We start from the raw sequence: 24,495 nt of genomic DNA on the forward strand, positions 1-24,495 counted from the left end.
GCGGACGACAACTTAGTGTGGAAATTGGACAGAACTTGTCGTGATATGCCTCAGCAGGACATCCAACAACTCTGGCACAATCAGTGTGAAGCTCAATAATTGCTTACGTAAGGCGCAGAAGTGGACCAATGCGTTACTGACTTGCTCAATCTTTGAAGTTCTTTCTCTTGAAAGCAAATTTTCTGTAACTGCAATCATTTGTTTGTGTGTGAATGTAAATCATATCTGCCGATTTTCATCCCGTTTGGATAATTCCTTCTCTTGGGTTGTTTTTTGTTTGAGAAGTAGGGATATTGTGTAGTGAGGGTGTTAACTGTCATAGGTTCGACCAAAATATTTTTGTTCACGTCAAATAATCTATTGTTAACTAGAAGCCGAACCAGAGTAGGGAGATAATTAGCAAGTAATGAACAGTCAAGAATCATGGAGGCAGATCACGGTAGGGACGGGATTATAGTGGAATGAGAGCAGGTGATGCTTCCCACGGAGGAATCAGCTCATAGAGAAAGAGAATTTGAGACAACTCTAGCATATAATGTAGAATTAGATGGCACGGGATGGTATGTTAATGAAATTGAGCATATGCTAGCATCAAAACACGTAGACACGATCATGATGATTTGAAATTATGAATTAGAGGGTATTGTTAGAATGAATACCACTCTTCTGAGAAATGCTTAGTTGAATTCGCCGACACATTTCTGAGTACACCATCTGAATCAAAGAATGCGAACATTGGGAGTCTTGAATTTCTGAAAAGTTTGGATGAGGAAGCAAAAGAGCAGGACCGACTAACGGGATAGAATACTATGAAAATTAGGTAAGAAATGAAAGAGACAATTGAGGACATCCTAAATGAGTAGTGTGAATAAATGAAATGTCAACAAAATTATAACAGATTCCGATATTGAAGCTAAACCTCAGCACAGTATAAAATCGACAAGAGGAGCATGAAGCATGAGAAATGTATCAAAAAGACTTTGAAGCGCATTAACGTTATAGAGAATATTTTCTATTTTGCGAGAAGAGATAGAAATTTATCTGTTTAAAGCTATGACACAATTAAAGGTTAGCGACTATGAAGAGCAGGAAGTAAGAAGGGTACGTGAGGGATCAGATGCAACAAATCTGGTATCAATTGCAGAATCGACTGAGATACAGGCAGCGCTTGCTTTCAAAGTTAAACAAGAGAAATAAAATAACAGACTATGGCAGAAGATTGAACACTTGAATAAATATCAGGGAGGCTTCGAAGGAAAGATAGTGCAAGTGTTGGTTTGGCAAGAAGAGAGAAGTGATACACACAGTTGGTACAATTCGGCAGAAGTTACGATCGAAAGACTAGTGGCAATAATTTACAAGATAGTTACAGTTAAAGATGTTTTCCTACCTTATAGGACATCAAAGAAAGAAGAGGCTCACCAGCAGAAGATAGGTCAAGTATGGGAGAGGAAGAATCATTTGATTTCACACATTTTCTCTGTGTCCACATGTTTCGAGTGTTCAGGTATAATGGCAATAACTTACATCCCAGCATGTGGATTGCTCAGTCTAGCCCATCACTACTGCCTATGTGACTAGTCATGCATAAGGTCGAATTTCTATGTGCTTATTTGGAAGGCGAAACCGTGGCGAGAATGAGATCCATGCCGTTGAGATAGCAAACTATTGGTCAAAATCAGTGCAGGAGAGGAATGGAATGAACAAGACAGGGGCAGACCACAAGCAGAGATTACTGAACCTTCCAATCTGAGGGATAGCAACAATCTAGGCAACTAGTCATCACAATGATCAGAAACATACATGGGAGTGGCTGTAGTAGGACCTGTGAATTACATTGAACCACCTAAATAAATCTAATAAAATATGAGGACATAGTAGAAGTATTATCGGAAGAGAAAGAGTAATTCACAACATAAGATCTGCACACCATAATAACAGTAATAAGAGGAGAGGTACAGTTAAAAGGGATCGTGGACAGCAGGGGTTGATTTCTGAGATCTCAGTCATAACATTTGGGGTTAACATTGCCAACAGTCATTGGCCTTTATTACCCTTGAAAACGACGAAAGATAAGGGAGCCATAGTGAGATAGAGCACTGAGATGAACCAGTAGGTTTGGGTGGAATGCATATGTAAAGGGCTGTTACAAGAATGGAATTTTCTAGTCAGACCGACGGTCACTGTCAATTTAATCATTGGTACAAACTTTCTAAATCTGATGTCGGAAAGTTCTTGACTGTGGACATGCCGGAGTTTTACAGAAAGGAACAAATGGGCACATTCACTTCAGAGATCAGTCAGTTCATTCGCAGATACCAACAAGCTGCTTAGAAAATAATGGATGTGATAGACTGGAGGAAACTGCGAAGGTAACCAAACAAGACAACCAATGACACAACAGTTGTCAATTAGATTTGGAACTGAACAAAAAATTCAGGATAAGGTGCATGCACTTATCAAATCCTGCAAGAGAGAGGAATTGGCTATGATACTGGAGGATAATGTGCAAGTATTTTTACCAAAACCAGCGTGATTAAGAGTTTTCGATATAAGATTGAAGTAAATAAACATCGAAAATTTTTCGTGACACTTTATGTAATTCCATGGGAACACAAATATAAGGTATTTTAGAAATTTGGGTAGATGCTTGATGTAATTGAACCAGGTGTATCACACTATAACAGTCCCTTGCAGGTGGAAGACAATTCATTTAGTCCGCGATTTTTGACGAATCAATAGAATCATTTTATCATAAACTGACAGGCCGCAAAAATTATAAGAACTACTGCAGAAATTTTACAGTATAAGGGATTTATTTTTAATTGATTTGCGGTCGAGTTATGGAAAATTGAGTAAGAGCCATCAAGCTGACAGTACGCAACTTTTCTCGTCTTTGGTAGCGTTCATTCAAGACCCAGACAGCATTCTCAACGAGTTATTGTGACAGCGTCTGATGAGCTATGTTGATGATCTTCTAATAGCAAAAAGCTCTACGGAGGAAAATAGCAGAGTTCTGAGTGCACTGATTGATACTTTACAAAATCATGGTATCTCTGCAGACATCAAGAAATATTGTTTTGGGTGCACATAGGTAAAATTCTTAGGACACGTTATCATGAGAGGGGGAACCTTACCCAACCGAGATGAGATCAAGCCAATATCTCAATACCTGAAACCCAAAACAAGGAAACAACGAGATGATGTCCTGGGCTGGCAAACTTTTACAAGGGCTTCATAAGCGTGGAGACGTTGTTGACGCCTTGTCTATGTGAGTTAACAGGCAAGAAGACATCATGGACAGGGAATGCAGAAGTTGAGCATGAATTTTGGGCATTAAGGAGAGCCCTAGCAACTGCCCCGATATTATCATATCCCGATCTGTAGAAGGATTTTTGCGCGTGCCAAAATTAGACCAAGGTAGGGATATTTCAGCAATAAAAAAAGTTGGAAATTGGATAAAGAAGACCATAGCATTTTTAAGTAGGGTTCTCTAGAAATGTCAAAATAATTAATCTGTGACAGAGTTGGAAGCGTCCAAATAGGTATGAGGCTTCCTAAAATTTCGTTATTTCCTCTTTGGACGAATAACCAAAATTTAGATTAGTGACAAAGCCTTGCAGTTTCTGTTAACTACAAAATTAATGTGTGAATGACTTGATGGATAGGTTTTCTGTTCACAAGAGTTTAACTTCATGATTGCTCAAGTGCCAGGGATGACCTAGATCATCGAGGATGTGCTGACACGCTGCAGTGTTCCTCCTCGTCTTATCTTCTCGGTGATTCTGTGGCAGCTGGTGAAGTTCTGTGGCAGCTGCGGTGGCGGCCGGAGCCCATCAACTCTTAGAGCTGCGAACTGCACGAGACAAATAACGTAACTTATTGCTCCTTACACGTCCTCCCACACGTTTGTTGGCGGACATGGATAGTTTATAGGCGCTGCTGACGCTATAAAGCCAATTAATGGTCGCCAGCCTCGCTTACACCCGCGAAACATGGTTATAACTGTAGATTCCGGTATACCACTAGTCAATGCCCTGAGGCCATCTGACTACCTTCAAAAGCTCCCCAGTCTGACCAGTAGATTGGACAGCAAACACCAGTAACCACACCACTGTCAACTAGTTTCTCCCATCTCTTCTGTAAACAACACAGGAGCACAGTCTGAAGCCAACAAGGCTAAGGACGTAAACGAGAACGTCAGACTTAACTTCTATTGGAACACATCTCAATCTGTTCTTCTTCTAACAACCCTCGTCAAGTCAGCTTCATTCGTTACACAGCGCTTCCAGCTATCCAGCTGCTCCACACTCTATTAGGCGACCTCTTACTTGGTAGTCTGTGTATGCTCGCTAACATGAATACCGACCTTGAAAATCAATAATAGATTAAGACATTTTCTACGCGCCCGAAAGAGAACGCATTTCCGAGCAGTTTCTGAACCTTCCATTCACGAAAACCTTACTTGCCCCTGACCTCGAACCTCCGAAATCGGTCTGCACACCACCTCTGCCCCGGAGTGATCACACTTTTCTCTGGCACCCTACCAGGGCTACCGACCAACTCTTCGATTTCGAAGCATTATTTAAATCAATTACTTTTTGGTGCTTCATGTGGAATTCAAGAAGTCACTTCCTTTTGTGACACAGCAAAAACATTGTATCTTTTCACACGCAGAGGTTTTGGCAAATTAGCCTCCAGAACAGAGAGCAGGCGCTGCAGATGGTCATTTCCCGCTAACAGTCATCATAGTACTGTAAAGTGTTGCTGCCTGCTGACGCCTTCAGAAGTTTGTTTCCCAAAGGGTACCAGGAAATGCCACAAATTCTATGGGAAACACATTATCCTTTGAAGACCACTCAGTTGGGTAAGGCCTTCACTCATTAGCTGGATTGTTGGAACCCAAACCTTTATCTTCTGACTAGAGAACACCCCCAGTTCCCAAGTCATTCGGAAACTGGCGCAGTCGCTCCCAGTAGCACTCAGCACTCGCCGACAGTAGCAGCCCCCAAAATGATTCATTCATCACCTAACCCTCTATTTTTCGGTGACAGATGACATTACTCCTAAGTAAGATAACTAAAAACTTGTAGCTGAAAAATTCACGTAACATGGAGGATAAAGGCACTAGCTGGATGTTGCATACAATGGCCACATCTACGCTTCTCAACTGTTACTCGAGAACAGTTCTATGCTTATAAAACAGAGTTCCTAGTAAATGATTTCACTCAAAAATGAAACAAAGGCAAGATATTTGAAAAGGGAAAAGTTAAGATACTTGTTAAAAATCAGTCATGTATCACGCCAGAGAAAGAAATAAACAAAACACCAAATCAAACCTTACGTAGTTGACCTCTATTATCTCTTGCTTCGGTTATGCGGTCTTTACTCATAATCTCCTATCTATTCCATAAACAACATTGGAACACAGTTTCAAGTCAATGAGAGAAAGGACATACACAATAACTTCACGCTTCAAATTTCTGTTGGAGCAGAGCAATGTATTTTACTACTAATAATCATGAACAAGTCCGCTTCATTCATTACACAGCGCTTCCAGCTAACCAATTGTTTCACACTCTGTTAAGCAACCTCTTTCTTAACAGTCCGTGTATGTCACTAACATGAACAACCACTTCCAAAAACAATAGATTAAAACATTTCTCTCGAGCGAGAAGGGGAATGCACTTCTGAACACTTCCTGAATCTTCCATACGCGAAAACAGCCTACTGGCCCCTGACTCCACCTTCACCGCAGAGGGCCTAACTTTACTCCTGTACACTACCTAGACCACTGATCGACTCTTCGATTTCGAAGCTGTTCATAGCTCCACGACATTCTTTTCACATACAGCAATTTCAGCTTCTAGAAGAGAGAGCAGGTACTGCGATTGGTCATTTCTTGTTAACGTTTATCATACTACTGTAAAGTGATGCTTTAAGTAGGCTGTTTAGTTTTTTATATTGGTAATGCCATGTAGCGCTCTATATGAAAATCACTGGCTGTGCTGTGTGCAGTCTGTGGCTGGGTGGCATTGTTGTAATATTCGCTATTGTAATGTTGGGCTGTTGGCTGTTAGCGGCGCGTAGCGTTGCGCAGTTGGAGGTGAGCCGCCAGCAGTGGTGGACGTGGGGAGAGAGATGGCGGAGTTTTGAAATTTGTAAGAATGGATGTCGTGAACTGATACATATATTATGACTATTAAGGTAAATACATTGTTTGTTCTCTATTAAAATCTTTCATTTTCTTACTGTGCCTATCAGTAGTTAGTGACTTCCGTAGGTTGAATCTTTTATTTAGCTGGCAGTAGTGGCGCTCGCTGTATTGCAGTAGTTCGAGTAACGAAGATTTTTGATGAGGTAAGTGATTTGTGAAAGGTATAGGTTAATGTTAGTCAGGGCCATTCTTTTGTAGGGATTATTGAAAGTCAGATTGCGTTGCGCTAAGAATATTGTGTGTCAGTTTAAGCACAATCTACATCTACATCTACATGACTACTCTGCAATTCACATTTAAGTGCTTGGCAGAGGGTTCATCGAACCACAATCATACTATCACTCTACTATTCCACTCCCGAACAGCGAGCGGGAAAAACGAACACCTAAACCTTTCTGTTCGAGCTCTGATTTCTCTTATTTTATTTTGATGATCATTCCTATGTAGGTTGGGCTCAACAAAATATTTTCGCATTCGGAAGAGAAAGTTGGTGACTGAAATTTCGTAAGAAGGTCTCGCCGCGACGAAAAACGTCTATGCTGTAATGACTTCCATCCCAACTCGCTTACCATATCTGCCACACTCTCTCCCCTATAACGCGATAATACAAAACGAGCTGCCCTTTTTTGCACCCTTTCGATGTCCTCCGTCAATCCCACCTGGTAACGATCCCACACCGCGCAGCAATATTCTAACAGAGGACGAACTAGTGTAGTGTAAGCTGTCTCTTTAGTGGACTTGTTGCATCTGCTAAGTGTCCTGCCAATGAAACGCAACCTTTGGCTCGCCTTCCCGACAATATTATCTATGTGGTCCTTCCAACTGAAGTTGTTCGTAATTTTAACACCCACATACTTAGTTGAATTGACAGCCTTGAGAATTGTACTATTTATCGAGTAATCGAATTCCAACGGATTTCTTTTGGAACTCATGTGGATCATCTCACACTTTTCGTTATTTAGCGTCAACTGCCACCTGACACACCATACAGCAATCTTTTCTAAATCGCTTTGCAGCTGATACTGGTCTTCGGATGACCTTACTAGACGGTAAATTACAGCATCATCTGCGAACAGTCTAAGAGAACTGCTCAGATTGTCACCCAGGTCATTTATATAGATCAGGAACAGTAGAGGTCCCAGGACGCTTCCCTGGGGAACACCTGATATCACTTCAGTTTTACTCGATGATTTGCCGTCTATTACTACGAACTGCGACCTTCCTGACAGGAAATCACGAATCCAGTCGCACAACTGAGACGATACCCCATAGCTCCGCAGCTTGATTAGAAGTCGCTTGTGAGGAACGGTGTCAAAAGCTTTCCGGAAATCTAGAAATACGGAATCAACTTGAGATCCCCTGTCGATAGCGGCCATTACTTCGTGCGAATAAAGAGCTAGCTGCGTTGCACAAGAGCGATGTTTTCTGAAGCCATGCTGATTACGTGTCAATAGATCGTTCCCTTCGAGGTGGTTCATAATGTTTGAATACAGTATATGCTCCAAAACCCTACTGCAAACCGACGTCAATGATATAGGTCTGTAGTTAAATGGATTACTCCTACTACCTTTCTTAAACACTGGTGCGACCTGCGCAATTTTCCAATCTGTAGGTACAGATCTATCGGTGAGCGAGCTGTTGTATATGAGTGCTAAGTAGGGAGCTATAGTATCAGCGTAATCTGAAAGGAACCTAATCGGTATACAATCTGGACCTGAAGACTTGCCCGTATTAAGCAATTTGAGTTGCTTCGCAACCACTAAGGTATCTACTTCTAAGAAACTCATGCTAGCAGATGTTCGTGTTTCAAATTCTGGAATATTCCATTCGTCTTCCCTGGTGAAGGAATTTCGGAAAACTGCGTTCAATAACTCCGCTTTAGCGGCACAGTCGTCGATAACAGTACCATCGGCACTGCGCAGCGAAGGTATTGACTGCGTCTTGCCGCTTGTGTATTTTACATACGACCAGAATTTCTTCGGATTTTCTACCAAATTTCGAGACAATGTTTCGTTTTGGAACCTATTAAAGGCATCTCGCATCGAAGTACGTGCCAAATTTCGCGCGTCTGTAAATTTTAGCCCATCTTCGGGATTTCGCGTTCTTCTGAACTTCGCATGCTTTTTCCGTTGCCTCTGCAACAGCGTTCGGACCTTTTTTGTGTACCACGGGGGATCCGTTCCATCTCTTACCAATTTATGAGGTATGAATCTCTCAATTGCTGCTGCTACTATATCTTTGAATTTGAGCCACATCTCGTCTACATTCGCATAGTCAGTTCGGAAGGAATGGAAATTGTCTTTTAGGAAGGCTTCTAGTGGCACTTTATCCGCTTTTTTAAATAAAATTATTTTGCGTTTGTTTCTGATGGGTTTGGAAGAAATGGTATTGAGCCTAGCTACAATGACCTTGTGATCACTAATCCCTGTATCAGTCATGATGCTCTCTATCAGCTCTGGATTGTTTGTGGCCAAGAGGTCAAGTGTGTTTTCGCAACCATTTACAATTCGCGTGGGTTCGTGGACTAACTGCTCGAAATAATTTTCGGAGAATGCATTTAGGACAATCTCGGAAGACGTTTTCTGCCTACCACCGGTTTTGAACAAGTATTTTTGCCAACATACCGAGGGTAGGTTGAAGTCCCCACCAACTATAACCGTATGAGTGGGGTATTTATTTGTTACGAGACTCAAACTTTCTCTGAACTGTTCCGCAACTGTATCATCGGAGTCTGGGGGTCGGTAGAAGGAGCCAATTATTAACTTAATTCGGCTGTTAAGTATAACCTCCACCCACACCAATTCGCACGGAGTATCTACTTCGACTTCACTACAAGATAAACCACTACTGACAGACACAAACACTCCACCACCAATTCTGCCTAATCTATCTTTCCTGAACACCGTCTGAGACTTCGTAAAAATTTCTGCAGAACTTATTTCAGGCTTTAGCCAGCTTTCTGTACCTATAACGATATCAGCTTCTGTGCTTTCTATTAGCGCTTGAAGCTCAGGGACTTTTCCAGCGCAACTACAACAATTTACAACTATAATTCCGACTGTTCCTTGATCCAAGCACGTCCTGTAATTGCCAAGCACCCTTTGACATTGCAGCCCATCCCGCACTTTCCCGAGGCCTTCTAACCTAAAAAACCGCCCAGTCCACGCCACACAGCCTCCGCTACCCGTGTAGCCGCCAGCTGAGTGTAGTGAACTCCTGACCTATTCAGCGGAACCCGAAACCCCACCACCCTATGGCGCAAGTCAAGGAATCTGCAGCCAATACGGTCGCAAAACCGTCTGAGCCTCTGATTCAGACCCTCCACCCGGCTCTGCACCAAAGGTCCGCAGTCGGTTCTGTCAACGATGCTGCAGATGGTGAGCTCTGCCTTCATCTCGTAAGCAAGACCGGCAGCCTTGACCAAATCAGATAGCCGCTGGAATCCAGAGAGAATTTCCTCAGATCCAAAGCGACACACGTCATTAGTGTCGACATGTGCCACCACCTGCAGCTGGCTGCACCCTGTGCTCTTCATGGCATCCGGAAGGACCCTTTCCACATCAGGAATGACTCCTCCCGGAATGCACACGGAGTGCACACTGGATTTCTTCCCCTCCTTAGCCGCCATATCCCTAAGGGGCCCCATTACGCGCCTAACATTGGAGCTCCCAACTACCAGTAAGCCCTCCCTCTGCGATTGCCCGGACCTTGAAGGCTGAGAATGATCCTCTGAAACAGGGCAGGCAGCTGCATCTGGCTCATCCAGAGACAGTGCCTGAAACCTGTTTGTCAGACGCGCCGGGGAGGCTTTCTGATCAGCCTCCGGGGACGCCTTTCGCTGCCTGCCACGCCTTGGAACGACCTCCCAATCAACCACAGGCGAGGGCTCAGCCCCACTGCGGGCAGCAACCGGGGCAACCACAGCGGCAGACCGATCTGGGGACAGACGGGACGAGGTTGACATCCCCGTGATACCCGAATCCGGCTCCCCACAGTGGTGCCCATTGGCAGCAGCCTCAAGCTGCGCGACCGAAGTCAGCGCCGTTTGCAGCTGTGAGCGAAGGGATGCCAAGTCAGCCCTCATCCGAACACAGCAATCGCAGTCCCTGTCCATTCTAATCGATGTTTAACAACAGTTACCGAAACACGAGTCCGTGCCTAGATAACGCAAGCGGAACACGCAAAGAATGTATCAACTAACCTGTACAAATGCCTAACGACTGCGCTACAATCTGCTGAATTTATGATTACAGTAACTAAAACTCGAAATTGCACCTCCTATACGAAACTCGCACGCAATTTAAATAAGAATCTACGAAGTAAACACTATAGCGCGATGCTACAACTGTCAAATACTATAATACGCCCAAAATATATGAATTAAACAATGCAAGTACCCAAAAACACGCAAAGAAATTAATTAAACTATCTAACAAACAAGTAGGCTAGGGTTATACGACTTGCTGCTGCAGCTGCTTATCCAACGGCGGCAGGGAGCACACTGACTGTGACCAACCGACACTGGCTGTTCAAAACAAAAACAGAAGACAGACGACTACGCGAATTTGCACTATTCAGGTACTAAGGCGCGATGCTACAACCCTCAAATACTATAATACGCCCGAAATATATGAATTAAACAATGCAAGTACCCAAAAACACGCAAAGAAATTAATTAAACTATCTAACAAACAAGTAGGCTAGGGTTATACGACTTGCTGCTGCAGCTGCTTATCCAACGGCGGCAGGGAGCACACTCAATGTACAATTTTTCTAAGGGGACGTTTCACTGCTGACAGCCAACACTTTTGTTCCCCAAAGGATACTAGGAAGCACTAGCAGTTCTGTGGGAAACACACTCTCCTTAAGAGATCACCTTGTTGGGCTAGCCCACCGCACGTTAACCACAGTAGTGGAACCCGAGTCTTTAACTTCTGGTTGGAGTATGGCCGCAGTTCCCCGGTCAATCGGAAAACGGCGCTGTTGCTCACGATAGCACCTAGCACTCGCCGACAGTCGTGGCCTGTAAATGATCTGTTGCAACGCTTGCCAGTTGATTTAGTGGAAGAATTGGATGGAGGCTTAGAAAAGAACCATTTTAGCACGTTTTACTTCAGAAATGTGGCCTTTGAAAATCGTTGACTACAGTGATGAAGGAAATCGTCAAGGAACAAAACGAGGATCCGGCGCTTATCAATACAAAGAACAGATGTAAGGACAAGAGCTAGATTGCTGTCAGGCAATACTGACTGCTAAGAAACGGGATACTGTTTCGCTGTTGAAACTTGGACGATTGACTCTGGTTGCTAGTATACCTCAGGACCTCATAAACAACGTCATTTGGTACACGCACTTAAGTTACACACATTTCGGTCCGAAGTAGTGTTGTTTGAAGTTGAAGACGATTTGACTGTATATTTGCCATCGTACTAACACCGACGTCGCAGTAGACAGGGAGAGCACTTTTCTTCCTGGACATTATCAGACTGAGTGCATAGGAGTGCTGTTAGTAGGCAGTTCTCTAAATTTCAACGTCATTGTCATCAACCCTTGATATCGGGAAATGATACTTGTCGACGGACTGTGATAAATCTTACTATTCATCTGGATGATGTCACGGTTTCAGTATTGGAGAAAGGTTTAAACTTTGCACTCACGTCTAGAAGTGTTCCCATTACGGAATTCTTTTCTTGTGTTGAGAAAGCAGTGTCTCGTCTTCCGGAAGAGATCAGACAGAAGGTTTCTCACCTTTTGCTTCGGACTCGGCTTTCACAGAGTAACATTTCCTCGGCTGAACGGGCAGGATATTGGGTCTATCAGAGAGGACCCCGAATTATTAATTTTATCAGCAGACAAAGGCAAGGCTACAGTTTTAATCTTCAAGGCTGATTATGTGAATAACTTGTATGATTTACTTAAGGATCCGTCGTATCGTATATTACAGAAGGATCTCACAGAAGGCATAAAACGAACAATGATTTCACTTCTGAGGACACTTGAATGAGCGAGTGCACCAACCCCGGCCAAAAAGCATGATAACCAAGGTCCCGCGATCCTGGTTAAAAGTAAATCGTGTTTAAAATGTTTCTGCAGTGCACCACCGTTAAACGCTGGTCAGAAAACCGTGCATTTGACCGCGGGAAAATCTGTACATTTCAATGGAACGTGACCGGGCGACGCAAAGTTGTTAGTAAACATGAAATTGCGCAGATAATTGTTGGTGAGTTAGTTCCTTATCACATTCTCTCTTCGCTGTGTTTTCCGTCGACAAGCAGAAGAGTGCGTAAGTACCTCGGTACCTATTACTACTGTCGTGCACCGAGCCCGGCCATCATGCGACGATATCTCTTATTGTTGTTGTGGTCTTCAGTCCAAATACTGGTTTGATGCAGTTCTCCATGCTACTATATCCTGTGCAAGCTTCTTCATCTCCCAGTACTTAATGCAACCTACATCCTTCTAAATGTGCTTAGGGTACTCATATCTTTGTCTCCCTCTACAATTTTTACCCTCCACGCTGCCCTCCAATGCTAAATTTGTGATGCCTTGATGCCTCAGAACATGTCCTACCAACCGATCCCTTCTTCTTGTCAAGTTGTGCCACAAACTCCTCTTCTCCCCAATTCTATTCAATACCTCCTCATTAGTTATGTGATCTACAGATCTAATCTTCAGCATTCTTCTGTAGCACCACATTTCGAAAGCTTCTATTCTCTTCTCGTTATACTATTTATCGTCCATGTTTCACTTCCATACATGGCTACACTCCATACAAATACTTTCAGAAAAGACTTCCTGACACTTAAATCAATACTCAATGTTAACAAATTTCTCTTCTTCAGAAACGCTTCCCTTGCCATTGCTAGTCTACGTTTTATATCTTCTCTACCTCGACCATCATCAGTTATTTTGCTCCTCAAAGAGCAAAACTCCTTTACTACTTTAAGTGTCTCATTTCCTAATCTAAATCCCTCAGCATCACCCGACTTAATTCGACTACATTCCATTATCCTTGTTTTGATTTTGTTGATATTCATCTTATATCCTCCTTTCAAGACACTATCCATTCCGTTCAACTGCTCTTCCAAGTCCTTTCATGTCTGCGACAGAATTACGTCATCGGCGAGCCTCAACATTTTTATTTCTGCCCCATGGATTTTATTACCTACTCCGAATTTTTCTTTTGTTTCCTTTACTGTTTGCTCAATATACAGATAGAATAATCTCGGGGAGAGGCTACAACCCTGTCTCACTTCCTTCCCAACCACTGCTTCCCTTTCATGCGTCTCGACTCTTATAAGTGCCATCTGGTTTCTGTACAAATTGCAAATAGCCTTTCGCTCTCTGTATTTTACCCCTAACACCTTTAGAATTTGAAAGAGAGTATTCCAGTCAACATTGTCAAAAGCTTTCTCTAAGTCTACAAATGCTAGAATAATCTCGGGGAGAGGCTACAACCCTGTCTCACTTCCTTCCCAACCACTGCTTCCCTTTCATGCGCCATTCGTCTGTAAAGAATTCGTGTTAGTAATTTGCAGCTTTGACTTATTAAACTGATAGTTCGGCAATTTTCACATCAGTCAACACCTGCTTTCTTTGGGATTGGAATTATTATATTCTTCTTGAAGTCAGAGAATATTTCGCCTGTCACATACATCTTGCTCACCAGATGGTAGAGTTTTGTCAGGACTGGCTTCCCCAAGGCTGTCAGTAGTTCTATTGGAATGTTGTCTACTCACAGGGCCTTGTTTCGACTTAGGTCTTTCAGTGCTCTGTCAAACTCTTCACGCAGTATCATATCTCCCATTTCATCTTAATCCACATCCTCTTCCATTTCCATAATATTGTCCTCAAGTATATCGCCTTTGTATAGACCCTCTATATACTCCTTCCACCTTTCTGCTTTCCCTTCTTTGCTTAGAACTGGTTTTCCACCAGAGCTCTTGATATTCATGCAAGTGGTTCTCTTTTCTCCAAAGGTCTCTTTAATTTTCCAGTAGGCAGTATCTATCTTACCCCTAGTGAGATAAGCATCTACATCCTTACATTTGTCTTCTAGCCATCAATGCTTAGCCATTTTACACTTCCTGTCGATCTCATTTTTGAGACTTTTGTATTCCTTTTTGCCTTCTTCATTTACTGCATTTCTATATTTTCTACTTTCATCAATTAAATTCAATATTTCTTCTGTTACCCAAGGATTTCTACTAGCCCTCGTCTTTTTACCTTTGATCCTCTTCTGCCTTCACTACTCCATCCCTCAGAGCTGCCCATTCTTTTTTCTGCTGTATTTCTTTCCCCCATTCCTGTCAATTGTTCCCTTATGCTCTCCATGAATCTCTGTACAACCTCTGGTTCTTTCACTTTATCCAGGTCCCAGCTCCTTAAATTCCCACATTTTTGCAGTTTCTTCAGTTTTAATCTACAGGTCATAACCGATAGATTGTGGTCAGAGTCCACATCTGCCCCTGGAAATGTCTTACCATTTAAAACCTGGTTCCTAAATCTCTGTCTTACCATTATATAATCAATCTGAAATCTGTCAGTATCTCCAGGCTTCTTCCATGTATACAGTCTTCTCTTACGATTCTTGAACCAAGTGTTAGCTATGATTAAGTTGTGCTCTGTGCAAAATTCTAGCAGTCGGCTTCCTCTTTCATTTCTTAGCCCCAATCCATATTCACCTACTACGTTTCCTTCTCTCCCTTTTCCTACTACCGAATTCCAGTCACCCACGACTACTAAATTTTCGTCACTCTTAACTATCTGAATAATTTCTTTTATTTCATCACACATTTCTTCAATTCCTTCGTCATCTGCAGAGCTAGTTGGTATATAAACTTGTACTACTGTAGTAGGCGTGGGCTTCGTATCTATCTTTGCCACAATAATGCGTTCACCATGCTGTTTCTAGTAGCTTATCCGCATTCCTATTTTCCTATTCATTATTAAACCTACTCCTGCATTACCCCTATTTGATTTTGTGTTTATAACCCTGTAGTGACCTGACCAAAAGTCTTGTCCCTCCTGCCACCGAACTTCACTAATTCCCACTATATCTAACTTTAACCTATCCATTTCCCTTTTTACGTTTTCTAACCTACCTGCCCGATTAAGGGATCTGACATTCCACGCTCCGATCCGTAGAACGCCAGTTTCCTTTCTCCTGATAACGACATCCTCTTGAGTAGTCCCCGCCCGGAGATCCGAATGGGTAACTATTTTACCTCCGGAATATTTTACCCAAGAGGACGTCATCATCATTTAACCATAAAGTAAAGCTGCATGCCCTCGGGAAAAATTATGGCTGTAGTTTTCCCTTGCTTTCAGCCGTTCGCAGTACCAGCACAGCAAGGCCGTTTTGGTTAGTGTTGCAAGGCCAGATAAGTCAATCATCCAGACTGTTGCCCCTGCAACTACTGAAAAGGCTGCTGACCCTCTTCAGGAACCACACGTTTGTCTGGCCTCTCAATAGATACCCCTCCGTTGTGGTTGCATCTACGGTACGGACATCTGTATCGCTGAGGCACGCAAGCCTCCCCACCAACGGCAAGGTACATGGTTCATTGTCCTCATTAACAAATTGTGATCACTAATGGTTTGACAATTAAAGGAAAAATTCCTATTGTGGAAAAGTTCCGCATCATGTCCTGCAGGAGACTGAATTCTTATAAGGGTAGAATTCAATGTACCAAGAACACCAGGAAATCGGTCCAATTGATTAAAACCATACATCACAGAGCGCACTTCCTCTTTTGTGAGAAATTTTATAAAGCGAGGAGACATTGATGCTATGATGTCTGATACATCACTGATGATTCGTTGTGCTGTTGTACGATGTATATTACCGTTGTCCTCATTAAGAATGTTGAATACCCCTGTTTCATATGTCCTGAAAACATTAAATAGTCTGTTCATCGGGGAACTAGGGTTATTCCGATCAGTAGGAAATGCTAACCAGTCATAAATTTGGTTTAATAACCACCACACTGTTTCTTTTGACAGACGAAATCTCTCTTCCAACTTCCTATCACCATAATCTTCAAAAGGGTTTCCCCTTTCCACAATCAGTCCAACATGGTTTCGGCCACGATTTAAATGGTCAAGTTATAACAATCCTTCCTCAATGCCATCCATAACATCAAAACGCACCGCCATCTTAATAGCGTATGCTTCTAAAACCGCGGTTATGTCGAGAAAACCGGGAAAGAGACCTGGTTAAATATAATCGCGTTCGGTTCCCTCGTTTAAGATCGATGTTGGTGCACCAGAATTTTGCATTGAGCAGGATTGCTGCACTCGGCTGGGTCCTAGTGCGGCCGTCCCACCTAGATTATATGGACTGCCAAATATCATAAACATGTTGTTGTTGTCTTCAGTCCTGAGACTGGTTTGATGCAGCTCTCCATGCTACTCTATCCTGTGCAAGCAGCTTCATCTCCCAGTACCTACTGCAACCTACATCCTTCTGAATCTGCTTAGTGTACTCATCTCTCAGTCTCCCTCTACGATTTTTACCCTCCACGCTGCCCTCCAATGCTAAATTTGTGATCCCTTGATGCCTCAAAACATGTCCTACCAACCGATCCCTTCTTCTAGTCAAGTTGTGCCACAAACTTCTCTTCTCCCCAATCCTATTCAATACCTCCTCATTAGTTACGTGATATATCCACCTTATCTTCAGTATTCTTCTGTAGCACCACATTTCGAAAGCTTCTACTCTCTTCTTGTCCAAACTAGTTATCGTCCATGTTTCACTTCCATACATGGCTACACTCCAAACAAATACTTTCAGAAACGACTTCCTGATACATAAATCTATATTCGATGTTAACAAATTTCTCTTCTTCAGAAACGCTTTCCTTGCCATTGCCAGTCTACATTTTATATCCTCTCTACTTCGACCATCATCAGTTATTTTACTTCCTAAATAGCAAAACTCCTTTACTACTTTAAGTGTCTCATTTCCTAATCTAATTCCCTCAGCATCACCCGATTTAATTTGACTACATTCCATTATCCTCGTTTTGCTTTTGTTAATGTTCATCTTATATCCTCCTTTCAAGACACTGTCCATTCCGTTCAACTGCTCTTCCAAGTCCTTTGCCGTCTCTGACAGAATTACAATGTCATCGGCGAACATCAAAGTTTTTACTTCGTCTCCATGAATTTTAATACCTACTCCAAATTTTTCTTTTGTTTCCTTTACTGCTTGCTCAATATACAGATTGAATAACATCGGGGAGAGGCTACAACCCTGTCTCACTCCTTTCCCAACCACTGCTTCCCTTTCATGCCCCTCGACTCTTATTACTGCCATCTGGTTTCTGTACAAATTATAAATAGCCTTTCGCTCCCTGTATTTTACCCCTGCCACCTTTAGAATTTGAAAAAGAGTATTTCAGTCAACATTGTCAAAAGCTTTCTCTAAGTCTACAAATGCTAGAAACGTAGGTTTGCCTTTTCTTAATCTTTCTTCTAAGATAAGTCGTAAGGTCAGTATTGCCTCACGTGTTCCAACATTTCGACGCAATCCAAACTGATCCTCCCCGAGGTCTGCATCTACCAGTTTTTCCATTCGTCTGTAAAGAATTCGCGTTAGTATTTTGCAGCCGTGGCTTATTAAACTGATAGTTCGGTAATTTTCACATCTGTCAGCACCTGCTTTCTTTGGGATTGGAATTATTATATTCTTCTTGAAGTCTGAGGGTATTTCGCCTGTCTCATACATCTTGCTCACCAGCTGGTAGAGTTTTGTCATGACTGGCTCTCCCAAGGCCGTCAATAGTTCTAATGGAATGTTGTCTACTCCGGGGGCCTTGTTTCGACTCAGGTCTTTCAGTGCTCTGTCAAACTCTTCACGCAGTATCGTATCTCCCATTTCGTCTTCATCTACATCCTCTTCTATTTCCATAATATTGTCCTGAAGTACATCGCCCTTGTATAAACCTTCTATATACTCCTTCCACCTTTCTGCCTTCCCTTCTTTGCTTAGAACTGGGCTGCCATCTGAGCTCTTGATATTCATACACGTGGTTCTCTTCTCTCCAAAGGTCTCTTTAATTTTCCTGTAGGCAGTATCTATCTTACCCCTAGTGAGATAAGCTTCTACATCCTTACATTTGTCCTCTAGCCATCCCTGTTTAGCCATTTTGCACTTCCTGCCGATCTCATTTTTGAGACTTTTGTATTCCTTTTTGCCTGCTTCATTTACTGCATTTTTATATTTTCTCCTTTCATCAATTAAATTCAATATTTCTTCTGTTACCCAAGGATTTCTAGCAGCCCTCGTCTTTGTACCTACTTTATCCTCTGCTGCCTTCACTACTACATCCCTCAGAGCTACCCATTCTTCTTCTACTGTATTTCTTTCCCCTATTCCTGTCAATTGTTCCCTTATGCTCTCCCTGAAACTCTGTACAACCTCTGGTTCTTTCAGTTTATCCAGGTCCCATCTCCTTAATTCCCCAAATTTTTGCAGTTTCTTCAGTTTTAATCTACAGGTCATAACCAATAGATTGTGGTCAGAGTCCACATCTGCCCCTGGAAATGTCTTACCATTTAAAACCTGGTTCCTAAATCTCTGTCTTACCATTATATAATCTATCTGATACCTTTTAGTATCTCCAGGGTTCTTCCACGTATACAACCTTCTTTCATGATTCTTAAACCAAGTGTTAGCTATGATTAAGTTGCGCTCTGTGCAAAATTCTACTAGGCGGCTTCCTCTTTCATTTCTTAGCCCCAATCCATATTCACCTACTATGTTTCCTTCTCTCCCTTTTCCTACACTCGAATTCCAGTCACCCATTACTATTAAATTTTCGTCTCCCTTCACTATCTGAATAATTTCTTTTATTTCATCGTACATTTCTTCAATTTCTTCATCATCTGCAGAGCTAGTTGGCATATAAACTTGTACTACTGTAGTCGGTGTGGGCTTCGTATCTATCTTGGCCACAATAATGCGTTCACTATGCTGTTTGTAGTAGCTTACCCGCATTCCTATTTTCCTATTCATTATTAAACCTACTCCTGCATTACCCCTATTTGATTTTGTGTTTATATCCCTGTAGCCACCTGACCAGAAGTCTCGTTCCTCCTGCCACCGAACTTCACTAATTCCCACTATATCTAACTTTAACCTATCCATTTCCCTTTTTAAATTTTCTAACCTACCTGCCCGATTAAGGGATCCGACATTCCACGCTCCGATCCGTAGAACGCCAGTTTTCTTTCTCCTGATAACGACATCCTCCTGAGTAGTCCCCGCCCGGAGATCCGAATGGGGGACTATTTTACCTCCGGAATATTTTACCCAAGAGGATGCCATCATCATTTAATCATACAGTAAAGCTGCATGTTCTCGGGAAAAATTACGGCTTATGACGTCCCATAATGCCCGATTGTGAGCTATTTGGGTGCGGCAAACTGGCAAACTATTTAGTGTCGGTCATCAGCTCTCATGTGGGTGAATGTGAACACCACATTTCCAATTCTATGGATTTTTTTCAGCATTTAAAGTTACGTCGTCTTTCTCAGTCTGATTTACTTGTCGGTTGCAACGTGGTGTCTCTTTTTATTCGGTTTCTCTTGAAGAGTCATTGATTTTAATTAATGGAAAACTACACTACTGGCCATTAAAATTGCTACACCAACAGAAATGTAGATGATAAACAGGTATTCATTGGACAAATATATTATACTAGAACTGACATGTGATTACATTTTCAAGCAATTTGGGTGCATACATCCTGAGAAATCAGCGACCAGAACAATCACTTCTGGTCGTAATAACGGCCTTGATACACCTGGGAATTGAGTCAAACAGAGCTTGGATGGTGCGTACAGTTACAGCTGCCCACGCAGCTTCAACACGATACCACAGTTCATCAAGAGTAGTGACTGGCGTGTTTTGACGAACCAGTTGCTCAACCACCATTGACCAGACGTTTTCAATTGGTGAGAGATCTGGAGAATGTGCTGGCCAGGGCAGCAGTCGAACATTTTCTGTATCCAGAAAGGCCTGTACAGAACCTGCGACATGCGGTCGTGCGTTATCCTGCGGAAATGTAGGGTTTCGCTGGGCTCGAATGAAGGATAAAGCCTCGGGTCGTAACACATCTGAAATGTAGCGTCGACTGTTCAAAGTGCCGTCAACGCGAACAAGAGGTGACCGAGACGTGTAACCAATTGCATCCATATCATCTCGCTGGGTGTTACACCAGAATGACGATTACACTCTTCCAATGTGCGTTCACCGCGATGTCGCCAAACACGGATGCGATCATCATGATGCTGGACCTGGATTCAGTCAAAAGATGGCGTTTTGCCATTCGTGCACCCAGGTTCGTCGTTGAGTACACCATCGCAGGCGCTCCTGTCTGTGATGCAGCGTCAAGGGTAACCGCGGCCATGGTCTCTGAGCTGGTAGTCCATGCTGCTGCAAACGCCGTCGAACTGTTCGTGCAGATGGTTGTTGTCTTGCAAACGTCCACATCTATTGATTCAGGGATCGAGACGTGGCTGCACGATCCGTTACAGATGAGATGGAGAAGATGCCTGTCATCTCGACTGCTAGTGATACGAGGCCGTTGGGATCCAGCACGGCGTTCCGTATTACCCTCCTGAACCCACTGATTCCACATTCTGCTAACAGTCATTGGATCTCGACCAACGCAATGTCGCGATACGATAAACCGCAATCGCGATAGGCTACAATCCGACCTTTATCAAAGCCGGAAACGTGACGGTACGCATTTCCCCTCCTTACACAAGGCATCACAACAACTTTTCACCCGGCAATGCCAGTCAACTGCTGTTTGTGTATGAGAAATCAATTGGAAACTTTCCTCATGTCAGCACGTTGTAGGTGTCGCCACCGGTGCCAACCTTGTGTGAATGCTCTGAAAAGCTAATCATTGGCATATCACAGTATCTTCTTCCAGTCAGTTAAATTTCGCGTCTGTAACACGTCATCTTCGTGGTGTAGCGATTTTAATGGCCAGTAGTATAGATATGAAAACGACGAAGCTCTGCCATCATGTACTGACGTCTACCTACTTTTTATTCAATGACAAATATTTTGAACAGACTGGCGTTGTGGCTATGAGTCCTTTACTGCCCATAGTCGCCACCTTTTTATGGAGAACTTTGGGGATGTGGCCCTAAAAACATCATTTTTGAAGCCTACTTGTTTTTTTATATTTGTTGACTATATCTTTTTTGTTCGATCACATGGAATAGATGCTCTGCATCGGTTACTGACCATTTTAATTGGCTTCATCCTAACATCAACTTTATAATGGAAATTGGAAATGGAGGAAATTACCCTTTTTGGATGTACTGGTTTATATAAAAGATGACGGAACTCTTGGACGCAGAGTTTATAGGAAACCGACACACCCTGATAGGTATTTACATTCTTCCAGCTGTTATCCACCATTGCAATATATAGGAGCTCTATGGACCTTGGTCAAGATAACATTTGTTATCTCAGATGCTGAAAATTTACTAAATAGACCTGGAACGTCTTAAGGACATGTTTGACCATAACGGCTATACAGTCAGATAGATTCGACAAGCTTTTGAGTTTGGACTAATACCTAAACCATCTGAAGACATATTTAGTTGTGTGGCTTGCCTTCCATATGCTAGGAATGTGTCTGCCAAGATAAGTAGGATTTTGAAGGGGATGATATACAATGAGACACACGTGGCTGCAAACGTGTTACGTTACTGGGATTTCGTTTTAAAAGAATCTGTCGAAATCAGACTAACAGGTAATGCAATTATCCCTGATAATGGATACCCACTAAGTAAAATTTGGAATCCTATTTTATGCTATATGAAAAAACAACGGTATCTGAATTGGTCGGCTATGAGTAATAATCTTTAATAATATATCGGTTTTTGACAGTATTCACCACTAGAGGCACTGCAACTCTTTTTGGGCCAGGGGTCGCCAGCAACGATTCAGCAGTTGCACATTTTACCTCTATGCTTGTGGTTTCGTATTTCCGTCTTTCGTGGTTTGAATCAGTTATCAACTAGAGCACCTTAGCTTTTATCACCTGATTATGGTGTCCAGATGGGCCACGGAAATATTTTGTTCAGATGACAGTTTGATTCACCTGAAGACACGACAAGAAATTGATCTTGAAGACGATTCGCCACTTTAGTAACACTGAGAGGAGAACATGCAATGTTTTGTTCATCTGTAAGCCAAGTCAGAAAGTCAATTCCTCCACCAAACCAAACCAGGCATTGTACCCTATAGCACCAAAAAGATTACATCAAATCCCAGTATCAGATCTTCTAAGCCTTCATTCCAGGACAAAAAGTTGTTTTCACTGCATTCTAGTCATGGTCGAGTTCACATCCCAGTTTGTGATACCGATCCTGCTGTGGAGCACAATCGTGAAGACAGTAACTGAGGCACTAGGAAAGGATTTCATGAAGCAAGTTAGACGTAGAGATAGCTTTACCTTTGATAGTAGACCACTGTTCAGATTGCATCAGTATGTGGTGAAACTGAAGAAACACTAGATTAAGCCCATCTATGTTTCAACTTACCATCCATCATCAAATCCTGTGGAGAGAAGAATGAAGGAACTATGTAGCTTCTGTACATTATACTCTTCAAAACAAAATTCATCATGGGACATCTTTTTAATAGGTTTTCAGAACATGAAGAATGATATCCCATACTACTTCCACCGATTATGATACTGAGAAATCGACAGCTACAGGTAGGGAATTAGTATATTTTCTGCTGTGGACAAGCCGGAGACATGAAGAGGTGGAAAATCTGTTATTAAAGAACTTCCAGTTGGCCACAAGGAGGAGGAAGGAGTGTACCAATAAGAAGGCCACGATATGACGGTTTTGTGTTGGGCAAAAGGTCCTTGTGAAGTCCCACAGGCTCTCAAACAAACAGAAGGTTTTGTGTCACAAATTCTGTTTGGTGTATAGTAATTCACTGCAATTTCAGTGGGTTCACATTTGAATGTAGTTGAACTAAAGACCATCAAGTCGAGAAATTCGTATGGTGTACATCATGTAATAAATATAAAACTTCTCCTCAAATAGGAATTGTGTAGCGATGATGGGACAATGTGAATAATTTGTTTCTGAACATGTAATACTAGTTTAATGTAAGGAGTATTATTATCTTGCAAAAAGTTTTTTGTCTGGAGTCATTGTGTACGAATATTGATTTTAAGTTGTGTTAGAATCAGCAGCAATTTTTAATTAGATTCGGTGAAAGAACAGATACTGCGTAATTGCAGTTGCAACAAGTGAGCACTAGCAACGTTGTTTCCTGTAAATAGATGTCTTGTGTCATGAAGCATGAGGTCATGTGAAAAGCATTCTGCATAGACATTTGTGTGAAGGGAATTAATAGAAGCCGTAGTGCAATAAATGAAGTAAGTGTGAGATAGTTGTGATGAATTGAGTGTCGAAAGGAATGGATGATATAAGGGATTTCACAGGAGAAGTAGTGATTAAATGCGGTGATGTGAGAGTTAAAGGGAAAGTAGTTTGCACACCCATTATCAAGTTGTTTGAAATGTCGGATAGCTCTTTCTGAGTTCGAGATAAGAGTAGTAAAGGGTATCCAAATTTTCTAGGTTGTTTAACTGTCGTTAGTTGGAGGAAAGAGTTGTAGAGTGGTAATACACTCCTGGAAATGGAAAAAAGAACACATTGACACCGGTGTGTCAGACCCACCATACTTGCTCCGGACACTGCGAGAGGGCTGTACAAGCAATGATCACACGCACGGCACAGCGGACACACCAGGAACCGCGGTGTTGGCCGTCGAATGGCGCTAGCTGCGCAGCATTTGTGCACCGCCACGGTCAGTGTCAGCCAGTTTGCCGTGGCATAAGGAGCAGTCTTTAACACTGGTAGCATGCCGCGACAGCGTGGACGTGAACCGTATGTGCAGTTGACGGACTTTGAGCGAGGGCGTATAGTGGGCATGCGGGAGGCCGGATGGACGTACCGCCGAATTGCTCAACACGTGGGGCGTGAGGTCTCCACAGTACATCGATGTTGTCGCCAGTGGTCGGCGGAAGGTGCACGTGCCCGTCGACCTGGGACCGGACCGCAGCGACGAACGGAAGCACGCCAAGACCGTAGGATCCTACGCAGTGCCGTAGGGGACCGCACCGCCACTTCCCAGCAAATTAGGGGCACTGTTGCTCCTGGGGTATCGGCGAGGACCATTCGCAACCGTCTCCACGAAGCTGGGCTACGGTCCCGCACACCGT

The sequence above is a fragment of the Schistocerca gregaria genome, chromosome 1 (assembly GCF_023897955.1).
Source record: "Schistocerca gregaria isolate iqSchGreg1 chromosome 1, iqSchGreg1.2, whole genome shotgun sequence".
NCBI classification, from domain to species: Eukaryota; Metazoa; Arthropoda; class Insecta; order Orthoptera; family Acrididae; genus Schistocerca; species Schistocerca gregaria.